The 12,833-nt window shown below is 34.6% G+C and overlaps 1 pseudogene across 1 annotated transcript in view; it reads left to right on the top strand.

Moving 5' to 3' along the window:
• The first annotated feature begins 838 nt into the window (after positions 1-838).
• The window catches only part of LOC145820233 (nuclear pore complex protein NUP107-like), a 57,040-nt pseudogene continuing 45,045 nt past the window's right edge, over positions 839-12,833 (top strand). The window contains exons 1-10 of the transcript XR_014361416.1: positions 839-1,111; positions 3,132-3,499; positions 4,530-4,599; positions 5,015-5,128; positions 6,075-6,108; positions 6,197-6,334; positions 9,340-9,498; positions 9,802-9,894; positions 9,968-10,135; positions 10,473-10,571. The product of XR_014361416.1 is annotated as a nuclear pore complex protein NUP107-like (transcript). The remainder of the gene's footprint in view (positions 1,112-3,131; positions 3,500-4,529; positions 4,600-5,014; positions 5,129-6,074; positions 6,109-6,196; positions 6,335-9,339; positions 9,499-9,801; positions 9,895-9,967; positions 10,136-10,472; positions 10,572-12,833) is intronic.

Raw genomic sequence — 12,833 nt, forward strand, 5'->3', positions numbered from 1 at the left:
ACACATCAATCAACCACTTTTTCTCTTTCCTCTCTCATTTTCAATCATTTTTTCTCTCAGACACATCTACTCCACTGCAACAAAATATCAAATCATTCCAAACTCCAAAACTATTTTCAAAATATACAACCAAACAAATTAAAAAAATTTGTAAACTCTCTCCCTAATTTTTTTTTTGAAAATTTATCTCAAAACACAAACCAAACACACCCATAGACGTCGAACTCAATATATAGGTAGGTTGGTCATTTTGCAAAACATGTCCTTATAAATATACTGGGCTTGTTTGGTTTGTATCTTAAAATACAATTTTTGAGAAATTTTTTAAAAATTTTGTTTGGTTCAATTTTTTTTTTTTAAAAAAAATTTCAAAATCACTTTCTCTCTCCTAAATATCAACCAAACACTTTTTCTCTCTCCTCTCTTCTTCTCAATCACTTTTTCTCTCACGCACATCTATTCAATTATAATAAAATATCAAATTATCCTAAACTCCCAAATTCTAAAACTCTTTTCAAAATATACAATCAAACAAACCAAAACAAAATTTCTAAACTCTCTTCTCAAAATTTTTAAAAAATTTTTATTTCAAAACACAAACCAAACATATCTACTATTTTCACGCATAGACTTTTGAGTAAAAAGAATTCAAACTTAAAATTATGTTATAAGAGCCTAAATTAAAAAACATGTGAAAGAAAAAATTCGAATTGATTTAAAAAATTGAAGAACTGCAAACGGAAACGGCAAACAGAGGCTGTTTGGCGACAAGGAAGCCAGCTAGTCTATTATTGAATTTTGATTGGTGGGTTACACCATATCATTATTGTGACATGGATTAGCAAATTTTTGTCCTCATATCCTACTCCTGTCTAGCTTCCCTCCTTTTCGTCCCTGCCTCTCTCTTCCCTATGGTTTTATCTCTCTCTGAACCCTAAACCCTTTGGGTCTATCTTTGATCCAAGCCAGAATGGACACACAATTGAAGTGATTTAGGGTTTTAAGGATTTCCAAAACCAATATTTGCAGCGATGGAGGTTGATATGGAGACTTCTCCCAGCTACTTCGACCCCGAAGATCTCAGCACCAGAGAGCGCTATCGTCGTTATGGGTATTCTATTCTATTTACCATACCATACGCTTTCCATTTCAGTACTAGTCACGTTTTCCCTCTATTTCTTCTTCACTATCATAACAACCCCTTTGTAGTTTGTATCTTCCATTTTTATTTAAAATGCCCAATTTCAACCAGAATCATTTGGGTTGTTCACATTTATTTCCATCAATTTGGTCTAACCACATTTATATACAAATACCATGTTTACATCTGCTAGTGGAGTTACACTCATATAATTGGACACTGTTGGTAACCAACACCAAATTGGAATAGCCATTGCACTTTAGTTATATTTCATATTTTACAACCACTGTAAATATTCATTATTTAATTGAGTGTTTTAAGGAGATACATACATGTAGGCTTGATGTTGCAAGTGTCTTTTACCCAGATCAGTAAGTAATCTATTTCTATTTCAAGTTCATGACTTGTAGTATAGAGCCCCCTTTCCTTCTATTCAATACTTTTGTTGGTAGTGTTATAGAGATATTTGTTACATTACCTTGTTACACTGTACATTGGCAAAAATCTGTGACATTCTTTAGACCCTTGTACATGTCAACTTGCTGGGTTTAACTCATTAGGAAAACATGGGGAAATGCACGTTTTTATTTTTTTGTCACAAGTCACAGTAACTTGAAAACATTTGTTTTCCATTCTACACTTTTTTCCCCCCATAGTATTAGTGCATTGTGCTCTCAGGCACAATAACTTAGGATACAATGATAAAAGAAAAAACAAAGTAAATTTATAAAATAAGTGTTATATTGCATTTTTTATTATCTTTGAATATATGTGACGTATAATAAATATATTAAATTATATATTTCGTGTGTGTCCCCCGCATGTCTTACATATTTTGAAAGTTGGTATGTCTGCATGCTTGTGTAGTATGTGTCGTGTCGTATATCCGTGTTTGTCCTTCTTAGTACATAGGTTTTGATTGCATCACACAATCCATAAGAAAGCTTCAAAGCTCCTGAAATTCTTTAATATCAACTCTGTTAACTTAGAAGTATTACATGACTTTATATAAGCTTTAGAGATTTCCTATTCCAACTAGAACTAAAAAAAAAAACTACTAAAAATATTTTGACTTCCGAAACTAATTTAAAGCCAAATAAGAAACATAAATTAAAACTAATTAAATAACTTGATCCACAAGACAACCCATGGGTAACCCCTATAGCCCATGTTAGCAAATATAAAAATTACCAAAATACCCCTATGCTAAAAATTCTAGGAAACTTAAAAATAATAATAAAATAACACTCTAATAATACTAGAGACATGATTATATATGGTTTCTATTGGTTTTTCTTTGAAATCATGCAAACTTTCAAATATCGTCACTTCTTTGAATTTACGCTTCCTTGAGCTTCTTATACTTTGCATCACTTGCCAATATCTTTAAATTTGAAAACAATTATTGGTGGATAATATAACAAAGTGTCCAACTAATCATATACCATTTAAGCAAATCTTTTTATATAATTTCTCATGTGCTTTACCAAATAATCACAATTACAAAATATTTACAACAATGATACTTGATAGTCATGATCAAAATGAAGTATATGGTTGAATAAAAATATATCTAAAAGTCAAAATCGAAAAACACTAGTGGTCCATGCCTAACATAAGCAACGCAATACGATCCTAAAGTGTATAATGATCATTCTCATTAAGCATACGACCATCATCATTGTAATCTAAAGGTAGAGCTAATAAATTATATATGTTAAAATATAAAAAAAAGCTCGATTTAAGCTTATCAAATAGAATGTTTTTAGTGTAGTGTTGTAAATATGCTTCGTTTTACCTACTAAACGCTCTTCTGTTATTGCACTTTAAGTGCGTTTTTACCAGCACTGCTTTAACGAATTACAGAATTTACTGTATTTCGCTTGTGCATACCTGCACTAACGAATTTACAGAATTTAAAGGCACTCAACTTCCAGTCACGACAATTCAGTTTCTAAGTTCAGTGGAACCAGGATTATGCAATGTGTAGGAAAAGGCACTCAACTTCCAGTCACGACAATTCAGTTTCTAAGTTCAGTGGAACCAGGATTTTGTATGATGGGCAGAGCATTGAAAGGCGGCCAAATGCTGCACTTTTTCTTGAAGATATCAAACAAGAGGTTGAGAGCTTTGATGCTGATCAATTAGAAGGAACACCTGCAAAGACACAATCTGGTTTGTGGAGAAAATCATTGGCTGGCAGTCGTGGTGTATCTGAGGCAGATGTTGCTGTTGATTCGATACATCGACCTGGAAGTTATTCATTAAAATCTTGCAAGCATGAGGATGATGCATTGTCAGATGGCGGAGATACAACTTTTACTTTATTTGCTTCTCTACTTGATTCTGCTCTCCAAGGTGCTGGAAGTAAAATTTCTTAATTAAAATCACAATTTTCTCACTATTTTTGCATATGGATTGGTCTCTTGCATCAATGGTTATAGATTTTGACCAGGTTCGAAGGATGTGTTTAAGTTGCATTTATTCATCTAACCTATGCCAGTTTTTGTAGGTGTGAGATCACAGGATGTTTTATTGAATTTAATTAATGTTTATCAATTTTGGAGCTGTGTGGATCATTTAAAAAACAAAATTGAACTTTAATTATTGTGGATTCATTGACATCAAAGAGGGCAATTCATCAAGTGCATTAATCTTTTGGAGTTTCATGAACTATTTGATTATGCTTTTGTATATGTGATGCCTCTATGTTTTTGTGTTTAATTATGTGTAAATCCAAGTTCAACCCTTTTAAATATATATATATATATATATATATGTGGAGTTTTTCTGTTTGTGCCATTCATTGTGGTATATATCCATTTAGGATTGCATGATGATGAAATTGTGCAATGCTACTTGGTTTTTCGTTGTTTCGCGGATAAACATTTAATTACTTGCTAAAATTGGCATGGAAACTTTTCAAATTACTCGATGCTTATGATCTTATGTAGAAATGAAATTTGATTTTGATCTCAAAGCTTTGTAGTTCATTTTGAGTCAACTTTGCTATCCTCTAGTTAAATTGTTATTTTACATATTGCCAAATCTTTAAATTTTTGATGTGCTTATGTTATTCTGACCCATGTTGGATGCTGATCTAGTAACTGTTTGGTGCTAACCTAATAAATATTTCCGTTCCATAACTCCTGGAGAATGTTTTGGAGGATTTTGGACCTAAGATGGTAAACTTGAGAAGCTTACAAAGATTATTGATTTGCTTCTTTGAAAGTTGAATGAATGTTTTATCTTGTTGCACGTTTTAAATTACTACACTGGTGTTCAGAATTTCCTTTCCGTGCTCAAGTTTCATCTGCCACGGAACTTATTATGAATAACATTTATGATTCCCTTGTGTATCTTATAGTTGACATTTTGTGTATCACAGGGTTGATGCCTATCCGTGATCTGATATTGCAATTTGAGAGATCTTGCCGCAATGTATCGGAGTCAATAAGGTGGGTCTCACACTTCTCATATATTTGTATTTCTGTTGAAGAGTCTTTTTTTGGAATATGTGTGCACATGTACCATTGTAGCATGCTGAGTATTGTGAATATTATTGTAGTATTTTACTGTGCATGCACGAGAAACATTTCTTTATTAGGATGAAAATAGGAGGTGGGCAGATAAGGGAGGAGGAAGTCTCATTTCTAGTTTATAAAGAAAGAAGCAATGAGAAAGGTCTTTGCCTAAAATATTTTGTACAGTGTGCCCTTTTTGTGTGTAAATATTGGCTCTGAATCATGTTGAATGAGGTTCTTAGGATGCAGTTATCATGAATATTTTGTTTTGATTTTTTCATATTAAATTTGGTAATGCTCAGCATCGTGGTTGGTTGTTTTACTATGTCCCTGTGCTCTACTTCTGTAGGTATGGATCCAATGAAAGACATAGAATTGTGGAGGACAAGTTGATGAGGCAGAAGGCTCAACTCTTACTTGATGAGGCTGCTTCTTGGTCTCTTTTGTGGTACCTATATGGGAAAGGAAATAAATCTCTACCATTAATGTTCCTTTCATAGAATTGATGTTTTATATAGATAAAGTGGACTCTACAGTGTCACTACAACAATGTTGAAACTTCTTGAATGCATGCTCATTGAAGTTTGGGAAGTTCATACTTAATGATTTATGTACTGAGGAGTGAAGTATTTGTGTAATTTATCCATTCTCTGTTGGTATCAAATTATTTAGTTGTGCTTAAGAAGAAATAACAGTGTGACATTCAAAAATTATTTTGAAGTAGTTCCATGTTATTAGATTAAAGCACACTTGAAGTTTATATTTGTCAGTTACATCCCTGCTGAATATGAGCATATAAGTGATCTGACCGTTCTCTTAGACATTTACGATTAATTCTTCTCTCTTGGTCAATGTAATATTTGACCACTCCTCTCTGCACCTCACCTTTTAATCCATTGTTTCAATTCGGCTGGTTATGCGGACTTTTGAGTATCTTGTTGGTTCATGGTGTAATGATCTTGATGAGACAACATTGGTATATGCTACAATATCGGATCATGAATCAGCTAGTATTAGAAATCTTGGAAGATTTTTATTCCTGATTGTTGGTGCATGTCATACCTGATACCATGTCTAATTGAATACTTAGAAAGCTTTACAAAGTGTTATCATTTGCCTTATTAAACAAATTTCAATTTGATGGTGAAATCGGTCATTCTTTTATATACATTTCTCATCTCGTAACTTCCTCCAAATTGAATTCTTAAATTAGATGATTGGCTATCCCAACATTCATATTAGAATGTTCAAACTTTAGTTACATATTTGCTCACATAGTTTCCTGGTTAGGAATAATGATGCATATTGAAGTTACTTAATGTACTTGAATGTTTAGACAAGGTATTCTTGTTGGCTCCTGCATGTTTATGTTGGCTTGTTTGTGAAAAGTATTTTTTTCATCTTCTTGTGGGAAATGAAGAACTCCCAGAAGATATGATGCTGGTGACGCATCTACTATTGTTAACTCTCAAGTTTTCCATTATGTTTTCTTGCTCTTATATTGTGAGTTTCATCTAATGCCTTACGACAGTCCCCAACAACTTCGCATTTGGAGGCTTGCCAGTTTGTTGTTGCAGATCATACAGCACAATTAGGCCTCCAGATTGTTCAGTGGCTTGAAGGATTAGCCTCCAAAGCTATGTTACATGGACTCGGGTACGAGTGTCGGGTGCGGGTGTGTATCCAAGCGTCAGACCTTCATAAATTTAAATCTTAGGATCTTGGGGTATGTATCCAAAATTGGATATGGATACGGGGACACGTCATAGGCATATATATATTGCATATTATATAATATTCTCAGATGAAATGATTTAAATTATGTAGAAATATATTAGAAATTAAATATGATTTAGAAAAAAATATGAAATTTCTATATCTAATTCATGTGGGAGCCTAAAAATATTGGTTTACTAACAAATGCAAGTTTCTTTTTCTTCATGTATTGTCACAAATTAAAGGATCTGAGTGTCTAAATTGGGTACGAGCGTCGGACACATATCCCACACCCTTATCCATGTCATATCCGGTGGACACGGGTATTGTGGGGGAAATAGAAGAGTCCATGTAACACAGCTCCAAAGTCCTTGATTTGGATAATGAGGTGATGAGTCTGCTACTTTCTCCTGTTTTGACGGTCTAATGCTTATCCATGGTTTGTTGTTTCTTTACTTTTTAAAATTTAATTTTGATTTTGAATGCCTTTCTTGTTGCATTTCAACAGATTGTCTGAAGTTGCCAACTATTGTGAATTGATACCATTATCCACCATATACTTGAATTATTTTTTCCTTTTTCGATTATTGAATTGATATCATAATCAGCCATTGTTATTTTTAGTTTATTTGAGATCTATTTTTGTAAACAAATGATTTAGGTAGTGAAAATTAACATCTTTTTTCTTTAACATGCACATCAATGAGGTGTAAGGCTTGGAGTGCTGTGCCTTCTCCCAAATTAGCAGACAACTTAGTGATCAAAGACTTTTTTCCTGGAGAGATTTTAGTGCACGATAATAAATCAAATATAATATCAAGATATTGGGTGGCAAAGAAGATAAAATATGCAATAGGTTTTATGTGCTGAAATTTGAAAGCAAAAGATTTAAAACTTTTATTCTGTATTAGTAAAAGGAGAATGTGATTTGGTAGAAGAATCAGTGACTTGCAAAATGAGTTGCCTGGTTGTGTTAGGAGAGTATTGATGATGGGCCCTTGGAGGGTTGAACAGGAGCAATTGTAAATTGTATTCTGAAAGCAAAATTTTGTTTTAATACATTGTAGTTCAGAAGGAATTTTGGTGGGAAGGTTACAAAGCATGATATGGTCCTAGAAAAGGGAGAACTTCAGTTGATAATTATATTTAAATGGTGACTAGTAAGTCTAAGATATATATATATAAATTCACATGATGATCCATATTGTAAGTTTACAACTTCGGTGTGTGGTGATCAAGACATGCATGTACTTACTAGAATAAGTCATTTGGAAACTAGAGATGGATTACATTACATGCATCATGGGTGAGGATCAAATGCTTGTGTCATGAAGAAATTAAAGGATGTGGAACAGTGACAACTTTACATTCATTATTTACCCAATAAACCACATAGGGGAACGCATTACAGCAGAAATTATTAACTTCCCTGTTTTTAGGAACCGTATCTATTTTTTATTTTATTTTATTTTTGGGAGCAATTTACAGATATGGGAAAGTCATTGGGGTTTTAATTGAGGGCTTTGAAGGTAAGAATAGTCTCATTGTAAGATGAAGCGTAACAAAACTGAGGTTCGCACCTATTACAGTGGAACAAATTATATTCAACTGGGGAGTATTTATTTAATTGTTTTTGATAAGTAAGTATTGATGATAGCTGCATGTGGAATAAAGGAGGTATTTTATATGATGAGAGAAAAGAGAAGGAATAAAGAGGGATATAAATGCTGCATCAACTACTATGTGAAAAATTTATGAGGTGTGCTGTGAAACTAAGAGGGTGACTGAGCAAAGTTCAAGAAATGAGACAAGAATAGTAGTATATTATTTGGTTTAGTATTATGTTGGTTACCCATGGAAGTTATTGTTATGTTATGCAACTGAAGGAAAGATGAGCATCTTCATATAGTTTTGTGGCTTTTGATGGAGTCATGGGGGGTGTGAAGTGATTCTTAATTACAATAGGTTAAGGTTGCATTGGGAAGGTCTTCTTTTGGATTGATTATGGTTGGATTGGTCAGGCCACTTCAGGGAAGAGATCCCATGTTGTATGCCATTTGTGATCACTAGTTTGACTAGTACAGACTGTGATAGTTTAGAGCTTGATTGCCTTGATTTAAGTTGAGATGCTTTAGAGTTCAATGGGTATATATGAGAAGCAAGACTAGAGTTGGTAAAAGGATTTTGTAGAACTGGGGGCAGGTGGCGAGGGTGTAATGATAATGGATAGCCACTGTCCAACAAATTACTAAGACTGCTGATTTTATCTGTCAATTGTTAGATAAAAAACAGCGTAGATGTAAGGAAATATCCATAAATTAATTTCATGATGAAAGTAGAAACATTGTTGTGTGGGATCAAGCATATGTATCGAATTGGAAAGAAAGTCAAGTAGGACAATGGGTGTGCTTTATTGATGGACAAGATCCAGGAAGTGACGGAATAACACACTCATAAGGGCGAGCTTTAATTAAAACAGAGGAGGCTGAAATGGATGATTGATTGGTATGGTTGGATGCTGGAGATTTCATTAATACCACCAGTTGTGGGATGGGTAAGCAAATGTTGACTAAGCTTTCTGGTCATGCAAAATGAAAATGGAGATGTCTTAATGAAAACATAGATTATGGGATGACAATTTTGTGGCTCTCATTCACATTGTTTTTTTCAGCCCGGTTGACTTCCAGTTTTTATATTTGAACATGTGGTTGGCCCGAAGCAGAAGGATCAAGCCATGATTATGCTATGTTGGGTCCTATTATCAATATCTAGACAGAACACGAAAGAACCATTTGGCAGCCATTTAGTCATTTATCTTCTTTGAAGAAGATTGTATTTAACAATAATTGTTTGATTTCCTTGGTTCTTCCCTGATAGTTTAAACTTCACAATAATTTGACTGAAATTGTATTAGGAGTTCTGTGGTATGGTTGGCATAACTGTTGGTTGTCTTCGCAGGTGAGAGGTTCTCATGTTGGTACTTATCTCCCCAGCTCTGGGGTCTGGTGTCATACCCAACGTGCTCTAAAGAAAGGTGTCTCAAAACCAAAAACTGTTCATCACTTGGATTTTGATGCTCCAACTCGTGAACATGCTGAACAACTACCTGATGATAAAGTACTTTTCGATGAACAATTGTCTCAATATATATAATTTTATTTCACCCATGAACTGCTTGTGGTCTGTTGTAGTACATTTTGAATATAATTTTGATTACATTTCAGTATATTAAAGTCCTTTTCACATCTGTTCAGCTTTGCAACCACGCATTGTATCTGCATCCTATGCCGTTCATCTTGTTGGATTCAATTTTCCTGAAACTAGTAGATCTAGAAGATTTTTAACATTTTTTGAAATATATTATTTGTCTATTTATTTTTTGTTTGTTAGAATTATGTAAACTTTTTTTTTAATCAACAGAAACAAGATGAATCTCTTCTGGAAGATATCTGGAGTTTGTTAAGGGCTGGCAGACTAGAGGAGGCCTGTGATCTTTGCCGGTCTGCTGGACAGGTATGCAAAATTTTTTTGGGGTTGTAGTTGTAAACTTCATGCCCCATTGTGATATTAAATTCCCTTTGGGCAGCCATGGAGAGCTGCAACTCTATGCCCATTTGGAGGGTTGGACCTATGTCCATCAGTTGAAGCCCTGGTAAAAAATGGAAAGAATAGAACTCTGCAAGCTATTGAACTCGAAAGTGGCATTGGTCACCAATGGCGCCTTTGGAAATGGGCTACCTATTGTGTATCAGAGGTACGGGAAAAAATATTTAATCAAAGTACTTTCTGTGGGCGAACTTTCTTATGCGTGATTTCTATAAATGTCGCACACATTCCTTGTGCTCCCTTTTTCTCAATATTTTGTGGTTCTAATTTTTCTCTTCGGCAACTCCCATTGATTGATAAATCAAATCTTGTTCACTTTCTCTTGTAAGATTGGTAGACAATTGACGTTATTGTAAATTGTTTTCTGCTCTTCTTGTTTGGAGATTCTCAATATTCATAGCTTAATAAGATGCCGCCATTTCTCCATTAAAAAATGGTCGATCAATTAAGTGATTTCCTTTCTTCTATGCCTTCTTGTATTGAAGAGAATTGCAGAGCAAGATGGTGGGAAATATGAAACAGCAGTATATGCAGCCCAGTGTAGTAACTTGAAGCGTATTCTTCCTATTTGTACAGACTGGGAGGTAATTTTTTGCTCCTTAATGATGCTACCTTCTAATTTTTTATCGGTTTTTTTTGGGTGAATAAATTTTTTTTAATCAGTTTTTGTTCACCCATAATTCGCTTTGATACATCTTTTGACCTTTTTGTAAGAACAATCAACCACTTATTCCTCCTACCTATTACCTGGTATAAAATGCATATGAGCACATGTAGAAGCTCTCCTAGTTGTGGTTTTGATTCTAAGCATGTCTACTTAGCTTCTACAACATGGATTGCAACATATATATATGTATCATATATATTGAGGAGGCTGTTTGGTTAGGCTGATTTCGAAAAAGCTCAATGGGGTTTCCACAAATAGAAGTATGTGGGATTTCGATTCCTTTATAAGAGAGTGTGAGTTGATTGATCTACCCTCGAGTAGTGCTCGGTTTACTTGGTCTAATCTTCAGGAGAATAGTGTTTGCCGTAGGTTGGATAGATTTCTTCATACTTTGCGTTGTGAGGAGTTGTTTCCTGATTTAAGGGAAGAGGTTGTGCCAAGAGTTGTTTCAGATCATTGCCAGGTGATTTTTGAGAGTTGTCCCTTTAAATAGGGTCCAACCTCCTTTAGATTCGAGAACACATGGCTGAAAAATCGCTCTTTTAAAACCGATTTCAAGGAGTGGTGGGAGAATGGAAGAGTCCATGGGTGGGGAGGGTTTCAAGTTTATGTGAAAGTTGAGAGGGGTCAAGGAGAATTTAACGATTTGGAAGCGTAAGTTTTTGGTGATCTAAATGAGTTGAAAGCAGAGTTAGTTTGAGGTATTGAAGATTTGGATGCAAAGGAGTCTAGGGAGGGTTTATCTAGGACTTCGAGAGATGAGAGATCATTGCTCAAATTAAAGTTGGAAGAGCTTGTTTTTTGGGAGCAGATTTTTTGGGGACAAAGAGCTAAGTTGAAATGGACAAAAGACGGCGACATCGATTCAAGATTTTTTCATAGGGTTGCGTCGGGGAAAAGGAAGAAGAATTTCATTAAAAATTTGGAAATTGGGCAAGGATTGGTTGGTGAATAAGGAAAGAGAAAATCGTTAATGAGATTTTCTATTTTTACTCGATTCTCTATTCTAATGGAGGAGTGGACCGTCTAGGGATCAAAGGTATTTTTTGGGCTCCTGTGGATACCTTGAAAGTCAGTTGGCTCAAGAGACCTTTTGAAGAATGTGAGGTGCAGTAGGCTCTGTTTGAATGCGAGAGAGATAAGGCTCTAGGCCCGAATGGTTTCTCAATGGTAGTGTTTCAAGATTGTTGGGAGATCGTGAAAGGGGATCTTATGAAAGTGTTTGGTCAGTTTTTTGAGAGTGGGGGAGGTTAACTTATGCACCAATGCATCCTTCATTTGTCTCATTCCCAAGAAAGAGAAGTCGGTTAAGACTGGAGATTTCAGGCCTGTTAGTTTGGTTACGCAACTTTACAAAATTTTGGGAAAGATGCTCCTTAAAAAGGGCTGTCCTTGGGAAAACCATTTCTTCTTCAAAAGGGGCCTTTGTGCATGGACGGCAAATCCTGGATGTGGTCCTAGTGGCCAATGAGATTGTTGACACTTTCGGGGACACGCGAACACGACGGAGACATGTATGGGACGCACCACATGGCGTGTCTCTTTATTTAATTAATTTATTTTCAGGGGACACACTGGAAACACTTCAGAGACGTACACTAGGGACATGCCAAGTTGTCTTTTTTTTTTTTTCCTTTTTATTTTGTGTTTTTGATGAATGTTAAATGTTTATTATTATTTTTTTCCTTAGATTTAAATACTTAATAGATCATCTATAAAAAAAAAGATGTGTTAATTTAAAAGTGTTTATTTTATTTATTATTATAAAAAAAAAAGAATTAGAATTAGTTTTTGTTAATATTAATTGTTTGTGGATGTAATATTAATCTAAATAGTAAATGAAAATATATAAAAACATATTTTATTGTCGTGTTCCCGCTGTGTCCGTGGCCCCATTTTTTGGAAATCGCCAGGTCTCATGTCCGTGTCCGTGCTTCTTAGTTGAGTAATATAGGGGATTGCATAAAAAGGGCATTGTTTTTAACGTGGACTTTGAGAAAGCATACGACCATGTGAATTAGGGCTTTTTGGATTTTGAGTTGGAAAGGAAGGTGTCACGACCCAAACCCACTCCTAAAGGTTTAGGCCATGACTGGCCTGTAATCAGGCCTTAAAGACAAAATTTCGAAAATATTTAATTAATATCGAGGCTTGAAGCGGAAGTAAAACAAAATGAATA

The sequence above is a fragment of the Camellia sinensis genome, chromosome 2 (genome assembly GCF_055761805.1).
Source record: "Camellia sinensis isolate YWXY chromosome 2, ASM5576180v1, whole genome shotgun sequence".
Taxonomy (NCBI): Eukaryota; Viridiplantae; Streptophyta; class Magnoliopsida; order Ericales; family Theaceae; genus Camellia; species Camellia sinensis.